The sequence below is a fragment of the Dromiciops gliroides genome, chromosome X (assembly GCF_019393635.1).
Source record: "Dromiciops gliroides isolate mDroGli1 chromosome X, mDroGli1.pri, whole genome shotgun sequence".
Lineage (NCBI taxonomy): Eukaryota > Metazoa > Chordata > Mammalia > Microbiotheria > Microbiotheriidae > Dromiciops > Dromiciops gliroides.
The window spans coordinates 78,487,090-78,496,545 of NC_057867.1; positions in this window are offsets into that span (position 1 = coordinate 78,487,090).

Genomic DNA, 9,456 nt, shown 5'->3' on the forward strand with positions numbered 1-9,456 from the left:
CAAAGGCCAATGAACAAGGGCAGCTAGGTGACACACTGGAAAAAGCATCCGCCCTGGATTCAAGAGGACCTGAGTTTGAATCCAGCCTCAGACACTTGACACTTACTAGCTGTGTGACCCTGGGCAAGTCACTTAACCCTCACTGCCCAGCCAAAAAAATCCAATGAACAAGGAAGTGATAACTCATGTTTTCTTAGGCTCAAAATAATCTGAGTAAGTGCCTAGTAGATGGTGGCCAAAGAAGTCTTTGCTTATTGTTACAGCTCTTCCCCATAGACAGAGTTCCTCGAGATTTTCTTTCCTCTTCTAGATCTTGGAATGGAAAATAGAACAAAGTACTCTGTTGAAATTCACATCACTTCTTTTCTAAGCATTACAGATTAACTGTCAATGGCTCTGTGGTTCCAGAGTGGTCACCTGGCAACAAAGTACAACTGGGTCATGTGTTTCATTATTCTGTTTCCTTAGCACGGTACCTGTAGAAAGAAGGAGCTTTTCTGGGACACAATCACCCTGGACCCAGGTTTTATAGACAGCCTTTTTGCTCTCTGATGACAATACTTGATACACTGGTACCTATGGGAATCCTCAGATATGGGGAGCTGGGGGAGAAGGAGATGATGCATTTCCATCAGACTCTGGTAGAATGTTTTTCTTGAGAACCACATGGTGGTGGTGCTTCCATCTAACCATAGGCTGCCTCTGATGCATAAGTGAGTATCATTGGATTCAGTTGTTTCCATGACAAGATGCCTACAGGAGATTTACATCATTTTTGGTGGTGAAATGATGATTTTTATATCTCTTGCTATCTCATAAACTAAGCTGCTGGATAAATCCTTTCCAACCTCTCACATCAGCAAGAGGTAAAGCTGGGGTAAAGGAATTGACACCTTCAGGATAGAGTATTAAATGGATAGGGAGCAAAAGAATGCAGTTCAGGCCAATAAGGATCTACTCAGTGATTACCTGAGGAAACTTTCCATTTAGAGGAATTTATTTTTCCTTTAACATTAAAACCCAAACCTTTCCTTGTACCTTTAGTCTTAGAACTTCTAAAGATGAAAATAGCTTAGTGAGATGAGAGAATAGAAGGCAGCAGGACCTCAGATACTTACTAGCTGTGAGCTCACAGGCAAGTCACTTGACTTATATGGTTTTCAGTGTCCCCCTCTGTAAAATGAGGAAGATGGAACTAGTTAGCCTCTAAGGTCTCTTCCAGATCTAGATCTAATGTCCTGTGATCCCATGGACTTGTGGAAGGTCTTAAAGGAATGATTGAGTAGAGAAGGACCCGAGACAACATATATATATATACACACCATATAAGCTTGGCAGTGCCTGAAAGGGGAGAGACAGTCAGACAGACAGAGACAGAGAGAGAGGCAAAGAGATAGACAGTGAGACGAGAGAGAGAGAGAGAGAGAGAGAGAGAGAGAGAGAGAGAGAGAGAGAGAGAGAGAGAAAGAAAGAGAGAGAGAGAGAAAGAGAGAGAGAGATAAAGAGAGAGAGAGAAAGAGAGAGAGAAAGAGAGAGAGAGAGAGAGAGAGAGAGAGAGAGAGAGAGAGAGAGAGAGAGAGAGAGAGAGATGACTTTCTTCAGATGAAGTATAACAGTGTGAGATGGGTGATGAGCATCAGTCAGGATTTGGCAGTAGAGGAGCTGCACTGGAATCCTAGCCCTACTACTGAGGACAAAAACTCCAGTTGTAGCCTCACTTGATACCTGATTTTGTATATTCCCAAGGTTAGTTTTTTTTTTTGTTTGTTTATATTAGCTCTACTCAACAGAGACAATATTTACCTGTATGCCTGAATTCACAAAGGTCAAATCTCAGTTAAACTTTTGATATTTCTTTCATAAATTTCCTTCAAAACTGTCACCCATATTTTCTATTTATTCTCTCTGAATATTGGTCTTGTGAGTAAGCGATCTCAATGTCTTACCTGATTAACTTGTATATTGAAGGCTGAAGTCAACTCAGTGGTGTCTCCACTGCTATGGATTCTTATCCTATATCAGATAACCTTTGCTATAATGAAGACTTTAATAGTGAATTTTGATGCTAATGATTTAACCAGAATTCCTGTTTGCACTAAATAGATTAATTACTCACTTGCTGTCATAAATTGAGGACTTCGTTTGGCTCTATTCTTTTCCCCTTAACCAGAAGTAAACTGTCCCACAGGTTAAAATTAAACAAAAGTAGTCTCTGGAATTCATCTGGCTCTAAAATTAGGAGTTGGACACCACATAACAGCCTTAAAGTATCCATGAAATGATGATATTTTTGATGTCATAAAATAATGGCATTTGAAGAGTTTTTCCTTGTCCTGAACTTTTAAGTAAACTGCAGTATCCTGTCTTCCTTCCTCAGGGTAATTCACTGGTCAACAACCATTTATTATGCACCTACTTTCTTTTTTTTTTGCGGGGCAATGAGGGTTAAGTGACTTGCCCAGGGTCACACAGCTAGTAAGTGTCAAGTGTCTAAGGCCGGATTTGAACTCAGGTCCTCCTGAATCCAGGGCCGGTGCTATATCAACTGCACCACCTAGCTGCCCCTGTGCACCTACTTTCAATTCAATTCAATAAACATTTATCGATCACCTGCTATATGCCAAGCTCTTTGTGCCAGTCATGGGGGACTTTTTGATTCTGTGAGGAATAAGCAGGTAAATTACAGTAAAGTATATAAAGGAGAATAGTATGTAATAAAACTAACAAGGCAGGATATAACTAAAATGTGAAGGGCTTTAAATGATAAAGAGAGTAGTCTTTGTTTGATCCCAGATGTACAGGGGAGACACTGGAATTAATTGAATAGGTTTATTGACCAGAGGTCTAAACATTTGAGCAAACTGCAACATCTCATTTAAGCACCAGATGTCAATGAAAGACTGTGTTATCTGTTGGTGGAGTTGTGAAAAGATCCAACCATTCTGCAGAGCAATTTGGAACTATGCCCAAAGGGCTATAGAACTGTGCATACCCTTCGGTCCAGCAATAGCACTGCTAGGTTTATATCCAAAAACATCCCCCAAAAGAGAAAAAGACCTATTGGTACAAAAATATTTGAGAATTGGAAATTAAAGGAAAGCCCATCAATTGGGGAATGGTTAAACAAACTGTGGCATATGATGGTGATGGAATATTATTGTGCTATAAGAAATGACCAGCAGAATAATTTCTTAAAGGCCTGGAAAGACATGTAGGAAATAATGTATAGTGAAGTGAGCAGGACCAGAACATTGTGCACAGAGACAGCAATCTTGTTTGATAAAGAACTCTGAATGACTTGACTATTCTCAACAATACAGTGATCCAAGACAATCCCAAAGAACTATTGATGAAACACACTATTCACCTCCAAGAAAGAACTGATATTGATGGAACAGACTGAAGCAGGCTGTTCTTCATTTTCTTTCATTTTTTCTTTTAATCAAGTTTTCTTGTACAAAATGACAAATATGATAATGTTTTACATAATCATACATGTATTACCCATATCTGATTGTTTGCCACCTCAGGGAAGGCAGAGGGGAGGGAGGGAAAGAGGGATGAAAATTGGAACCCCGAACTATAAATAAAAATGTTTGTTACAAAAAAGAAAGACTGTGTCATGTTCCTCAGTGGCAATAAAATGGAAAACAAGCATTTATTAAGTGCCTATTTTGTGTGACCCATGGACAACAGCCTTTTCAAAAGCATGTAGGTGGGAAATTAAATGTCACATCTGAGGGACAAGCAGTTAAATTGCAATGAAGTACATGAAGGATAATAGTACATAATAGGAATAATAAGGGATGATATAACTAAAATGTATCCATAAATAATGGATTGCCCTCACATTTGGAGAAACCTTATGTTTAGCCAGAATGTGGGGCTGTTGAGATGGCCATATCATAAGACCATAGAATATTACATGCTTAGCCAGGTAAAGTCAAGCTGGTCCTAGTCTTCTACCTGAGTAGGACCTGAGAATACAGTGGCCAAGTCGACCACAGCATACCAGCCTCTGAGAATGGCCACTAGCATCTCTTTAATAGTTACAAGGTCAAGGATGACAAGATCCAACAAGTCAACTTCGGCATTCAGGTTGAAGTGATCTAAGGTCAGTCTCCAAGTGCCAGTGTCCTTCCATGCTGTCCCAACAGGACTGTTAAACTGAGAGGAGGTTTGCCTGAGGACTCTGGCATTCAGCAGTTCTTATATCAACAGGTGCCTATTACACACGCCCCTACCCTGGCATTTGTACCACCCACTAAGGTGGGGGCAACACTGGGGGAGCAGAGTGTGTTAGAGACAGCTACCAGGCCAACTGGGAAAGGTAGGATGTGGGCAGGAGTAGAGCTATTCCTGGTGCTGATTCAATCCATTAAGCTGTTTCAATAAATTAGTACCTATGATGCCCATATTGTGGGAACTGCCACTGCTGTTCATCTCATGGGTGGATCGGCACCTCATGGATTTAAGCCCCTGGGGACTATGGTGATGTGTCCCACGGTACAAAAGTCTCAGATCACGAGAACCCCTTCTGTGTGGCCCCTAGAGAATCAAAGAGACATAAGACCTTTGATCCCCTGGGGAGACTTGTCTCGGGACCAAGACCCACCCTCATCTAGTCTGGTCTCCTAAAATAGAGTGAGGTCAGGGGAGAGGGCAGAGACCTTCGTGCCACCCTTCATGTCTTCCTATGAGAGCAATTTTCTGACCTCAGTAGTCAGGGGATGCAAGGGCTCATTTTGATTTGGTCTCAGAGCATGTCCATAAAATGTTGTAGTCGGTTTTTGGAAACTTGTGCATACACAGGGGCATCTTGCATGTTGGAGGTCCAAATGTGAGGAGTCTTTGCTATTCCCTCCAGTTCACACAGATGCACGGTGCCCTTCCCCTTGTCCTTCGGGCCTCAATGAAGCATCCTTATGTCTCCTTCATCTCTTAAGGGATCCTAACCACTTCCCAAACCACTGTACAAACTGCCACTAATCCCAGATGAGGATTCCATAGACACTAGATCTTCCTTGTATGCAATTTGACACAGAACATAGGGGACAATATGGAACTCCAGGGGAGAGTTGGGCAGGGAGGTGGATACTGATTGGAAGATAAATGGCATGAATGATCACTGGCTGTTTTGACTACTGCTAGGTGTGCCGGACCTTTGCCTCTCATCTCTTCCTCCTCTTAGGGGGGCAGGAAGCAGGGGAGGGCTAGCAGTGAACATCCTCTCATTTCCTACAAGGACAGGGGAGCTAGCATCTCGAAATCAGAGCTGGCTCACCTGTGTACTGGACAAGGGACAGGACCAGAAATGACAACCCAGAAGCAAGCTAGAGGACTACAAACTCCATACTGATGCCCCCTCTCAGACCCTAACTTCACAGTTCTTCTATTTACCAAGTTCCCATGACTTAACTCACTGCTTTGTGGACATCTCAAAAAAGGATGCCCAAGATCAATATCTCAAATTCAGAAAATTACTAAAAGAATATCTTTCCTCTTCCCTGATTCTGAAAATTTCTCTATTACTATTGAGGGTCCCAATGTCCTCCCAGTCACCCAGGCTCACAGCCTCTATGTCCTCCCCAACTCCTCAGTGTGTTGCCAAGTCCTGGTGTTCCCACCTTCACATCTCTTGTGTACTTACCTTTCTCCCCATGCCCAGTGAACACTCTGGTGAAAGTCCCTGCTCTCATTCAGATAGAAGAGCATTCTCATTGGCCTCACCGGCTCCTTAGGGCAGGGGTGGATGGCCTGGAAGGTAGCCTTGGGAACTGATCCCTCAGCTCTCTGCCCCACACTGTCTGTGTTAACTTGGACAAGCCACTGAACCTGCCAGTGCTTTAGGGAACTCTCCGAGAGGGTAAAGTTGCTGAGAAGTTGTCTGTCACATGTGAGAGAGGGAGTTTCCTCCTCCAGGAGTTCCCCATATCAATCACACATCCACATCCTATCCCTATTGTTATCCTAACACACACCTTTGTCTTAGCTGCCTGGACTCTTAGGTGCTCCAGCACCAACATGGAGATGCGGCATCCTGGGGACTGTGAGCATCCCCGGCGCCCTCCTGAAACTCTACTTACCAACAGAGTCTCCATCAGGGGCAAACAGGTCGGTCTGCCTTCTAAACAGCAGCTGCAGCTGTCCCATGTGGGCCCTTTCTGAGGGCCTGGAAAATCAGGATGACCTTTGGCCTCCTCCAGTCCTGTGGCCCCTGTTCCTCAGGAGCTTTATCACTGACACTTAGCTGTTCAGCCATCACATCTTCCAGTTCTGCCAGTTCTGCCAGTACACAAGGGCAAAGCTTGCCACTGTGGTGCCCTGCTGCCTCAGCCTCAGAGCTCTTCCTCCTACCCTGGGATCTCCCTTCTGAACAGCAGCTCACACCTCCCAGTGCTCTTCCTAATTGTAGGATGGAGTTCACATGGGCCAAGTGACAAGGGCAACTGGTCATTCTCTTCCCATCTCCTCACTTGGTTTTCCTTGCTACTCCTTGTGGACCAAAGGCCACACTGCTGAGTGGAGAAAATGGAATAAACTCAAGGAGTAGCCTCTCCATTTTCTATTCATTATCACCATCCTATTCATCCTGCACTGAGGTCTTGGCCTTCCTTGTTCTTCCTTTCTTCATAATAGAGGGAAGGAGATTTTTCACAATTCCTTCATTTTCCTAAAATCCTCAGCTCCTTCTGAATTTTAGGGCACCTGCCACTGTTGTGAGAGTGTGTTAACAAGCTTTGGTATTCATGAGACAGGGTAGAAAATTTAAAAGTGCACTGCACCTGAGGTCAAAAGGAAGGTGGGGCTGAAGCCCACCTCATACACTTCCTAGCTGTGTGACCATAGGCAAGTCCCTCCACTTCTCTGGCCTTCAGTTTCCTTCCTTTGAGCTAATAATATGCTTGTAGGTACTTTGGTGGGTTTCTATGAGGCCCCAGTGAGACCAGATCCACAGAGCCTTTTGCAAATTTTAAAGGACTATATATGTGTGAGTTATTTCTCCCCTCACACAAGGAACATAGCTTGTATCTGAGCTGGAACTTAAACAGCAGTCTCTGCTGACTCCATCTGCTCATCTATACAATATGGGGACAATAATACTTGTACTTCAAAATATTTCTAGCTGCTATTTTTGTGGTGGCAAAGAATTGGAAATTACGGGGATGCTCATCCATTGGGGAATGGCTAAACAAGTTGTGGTATATGAATGTAATGGAACACTATTGTGCTGTAAGAAACGATAAGCAGACAGATTTCAGAAAAACCTGGAAAGACTTACATGGATTGATGCTGCCTGAAATGAGCAGAACCAGGAAAACACAGTACACAGTATTGTACACAGTATCAACAACATTGTGTGATGATCAGCTGTGATAGAATTAGCTCTTCTCAGCAATACAATGACCCAAGATAATTCCAAAGGACTCATTATGGAAAATGCTCTCCACATCCAGAAAAAAGAACCATAGGATCTGGATGAAGATTGAACCATACTGATTCTACATTTTTTGTTCTTTTTAGATTTTTCCCTCTTATTCTGATTCTTCTTTCACAGTGTGACTAATGCAGAAATATGTATAATGTGATTGTACATACATAACCTATATCAGATTGCTTGCTGTCTTGGGGAGGGGGAGGGGAGGGAGGGAGGGAGAAAAGTTTGGAACTAGAAATCTTATAAAAACAAATGTTGAAAGCTATCTCTACATGTAACTGGAAAATAATAAAATACTTTTATCATAAAAAATAACACTTGTACCTTCTACCTCACAACAGTTTTGTTTACATTAGTAAACACTCCAGTTCTAGAGAGATGTGAGCTCTTTTTCTCATCATCTTCATTCCCAGTTCCCAGCCCTTTGCTGCCTTCTCCTGCCTTATTAAATTCCATTTAAAATAACTGTATACAATATAAAATATTTGGGAGTCCTGCTAAGACAAACCCAGGAACTCTATGAACACAATTACAAAACACTTTTCACACAAATAAAATCAGATTTTAACAAATGAAAATTTTCGATTGCTCATGGGTAGGCCGAGCTAATATAATAAAAATGGCAATTCTGCCTAAATTAATTTACTTATTCAGTGCCATACCAATCATACTACCTAAAATTATTTTATAGAGCTAGAAAAAATCATAACAAAATTCATCTGTAAGAACAAAGGGTCAACAATATCAAGGGAACTAACGAAAAAAAATGCACAGGAAGGTGGGCTAGCCGTACCAAATCTAAAGCTAGAAATTGAAATTGAAAGAACAAATCCAACCCGTGCCTCTTCCTCTCTATCATAATCCCAATGGTTATAGAACTCCAAGGCAGAGGTGATGGCTGTCATGAATAGTGAGATTCACAAAGAGACCTAAAATTAAGGGCCATTATTCTACTGAGATGTCTCTTTGTGGGCTTACCCCTCATGAAAACCACCAATCAAATGCCAGGATCCAGTAGAGATCTCTCATTGGGATCCAGGGCTTCATTGAGACCATCTATTGAGAGTCAGCCCCCTCCTCCAAGACAGAACATCCACTTGATACCAGGTCCCCAGTGAGATCACCATTTGAATCATGTGACCTCATCAAGATCACCAATTGGCTACCAGACCATTAATATAATCCCAGATCCTCAAAGAGAGTACCAGCCAAGTATCAACACCCCTTCCCACCCTGGTGAATATATTTTTTGTGGGGCAATGAGGGTTAAGTGACTTGCCCAGGGTCACACAGCTAGTAAATGTCAAGCTTCTGAGGCCAGATTTGAACTCAGGTCCTCCTGAATCCAAGGCCAGTGCTTTATCCACTGCTGACCTAGCTGCCCCCGGTGAATATTTTGATAACAGGATAACCCAAACCCTAAACCTAATTATTCAAGACCACCTACTGGATATAATAGTTCCCTGACACCCATCCCTTCTCCCAATTTGCAAATTTCTTTAAAGAGAATTCACATTTTAAAAGTTCTTTTTTCTTTACCATTAACAAGCATTAATTTTCTCTCACTCACACCTGCACTGGGAAAAAATGAGAAAAGTACAACCCTTGTTTTGAGGGGGTTTCAGGGCAGTGGGGGTTAAGTGACTTGTCCAGGGTCACACAGCTAGTAAGTGTCAAGTGTCTGAGGTCAGATTTGAACTCAGGTCCTTCTGAATCCAAGGCCGGTGCTTTATCCACTGCACCACCTAGCTTCCCCCCAACCCTTGTAATACATATGCATAGTCAAGAAAAGTTGATCATATCCAAAAATATATCTCTCATTCCACATGCTGAATTCATTACCTCTTTGACAAGAAATGGGTAGTCTTGGGGAAGCTAGGTGGCACAATGGATAGCGCACTGGCCCTGGATTCAGAAGGATCTGAGTTCAAATCCAGGTCTACTAGCTGTGTGACCCTGGGCAAGTCACTTAACCCCAACTGCTTCACCCCCCAAAAAAAGAAGTAGGTAGTCTTGAG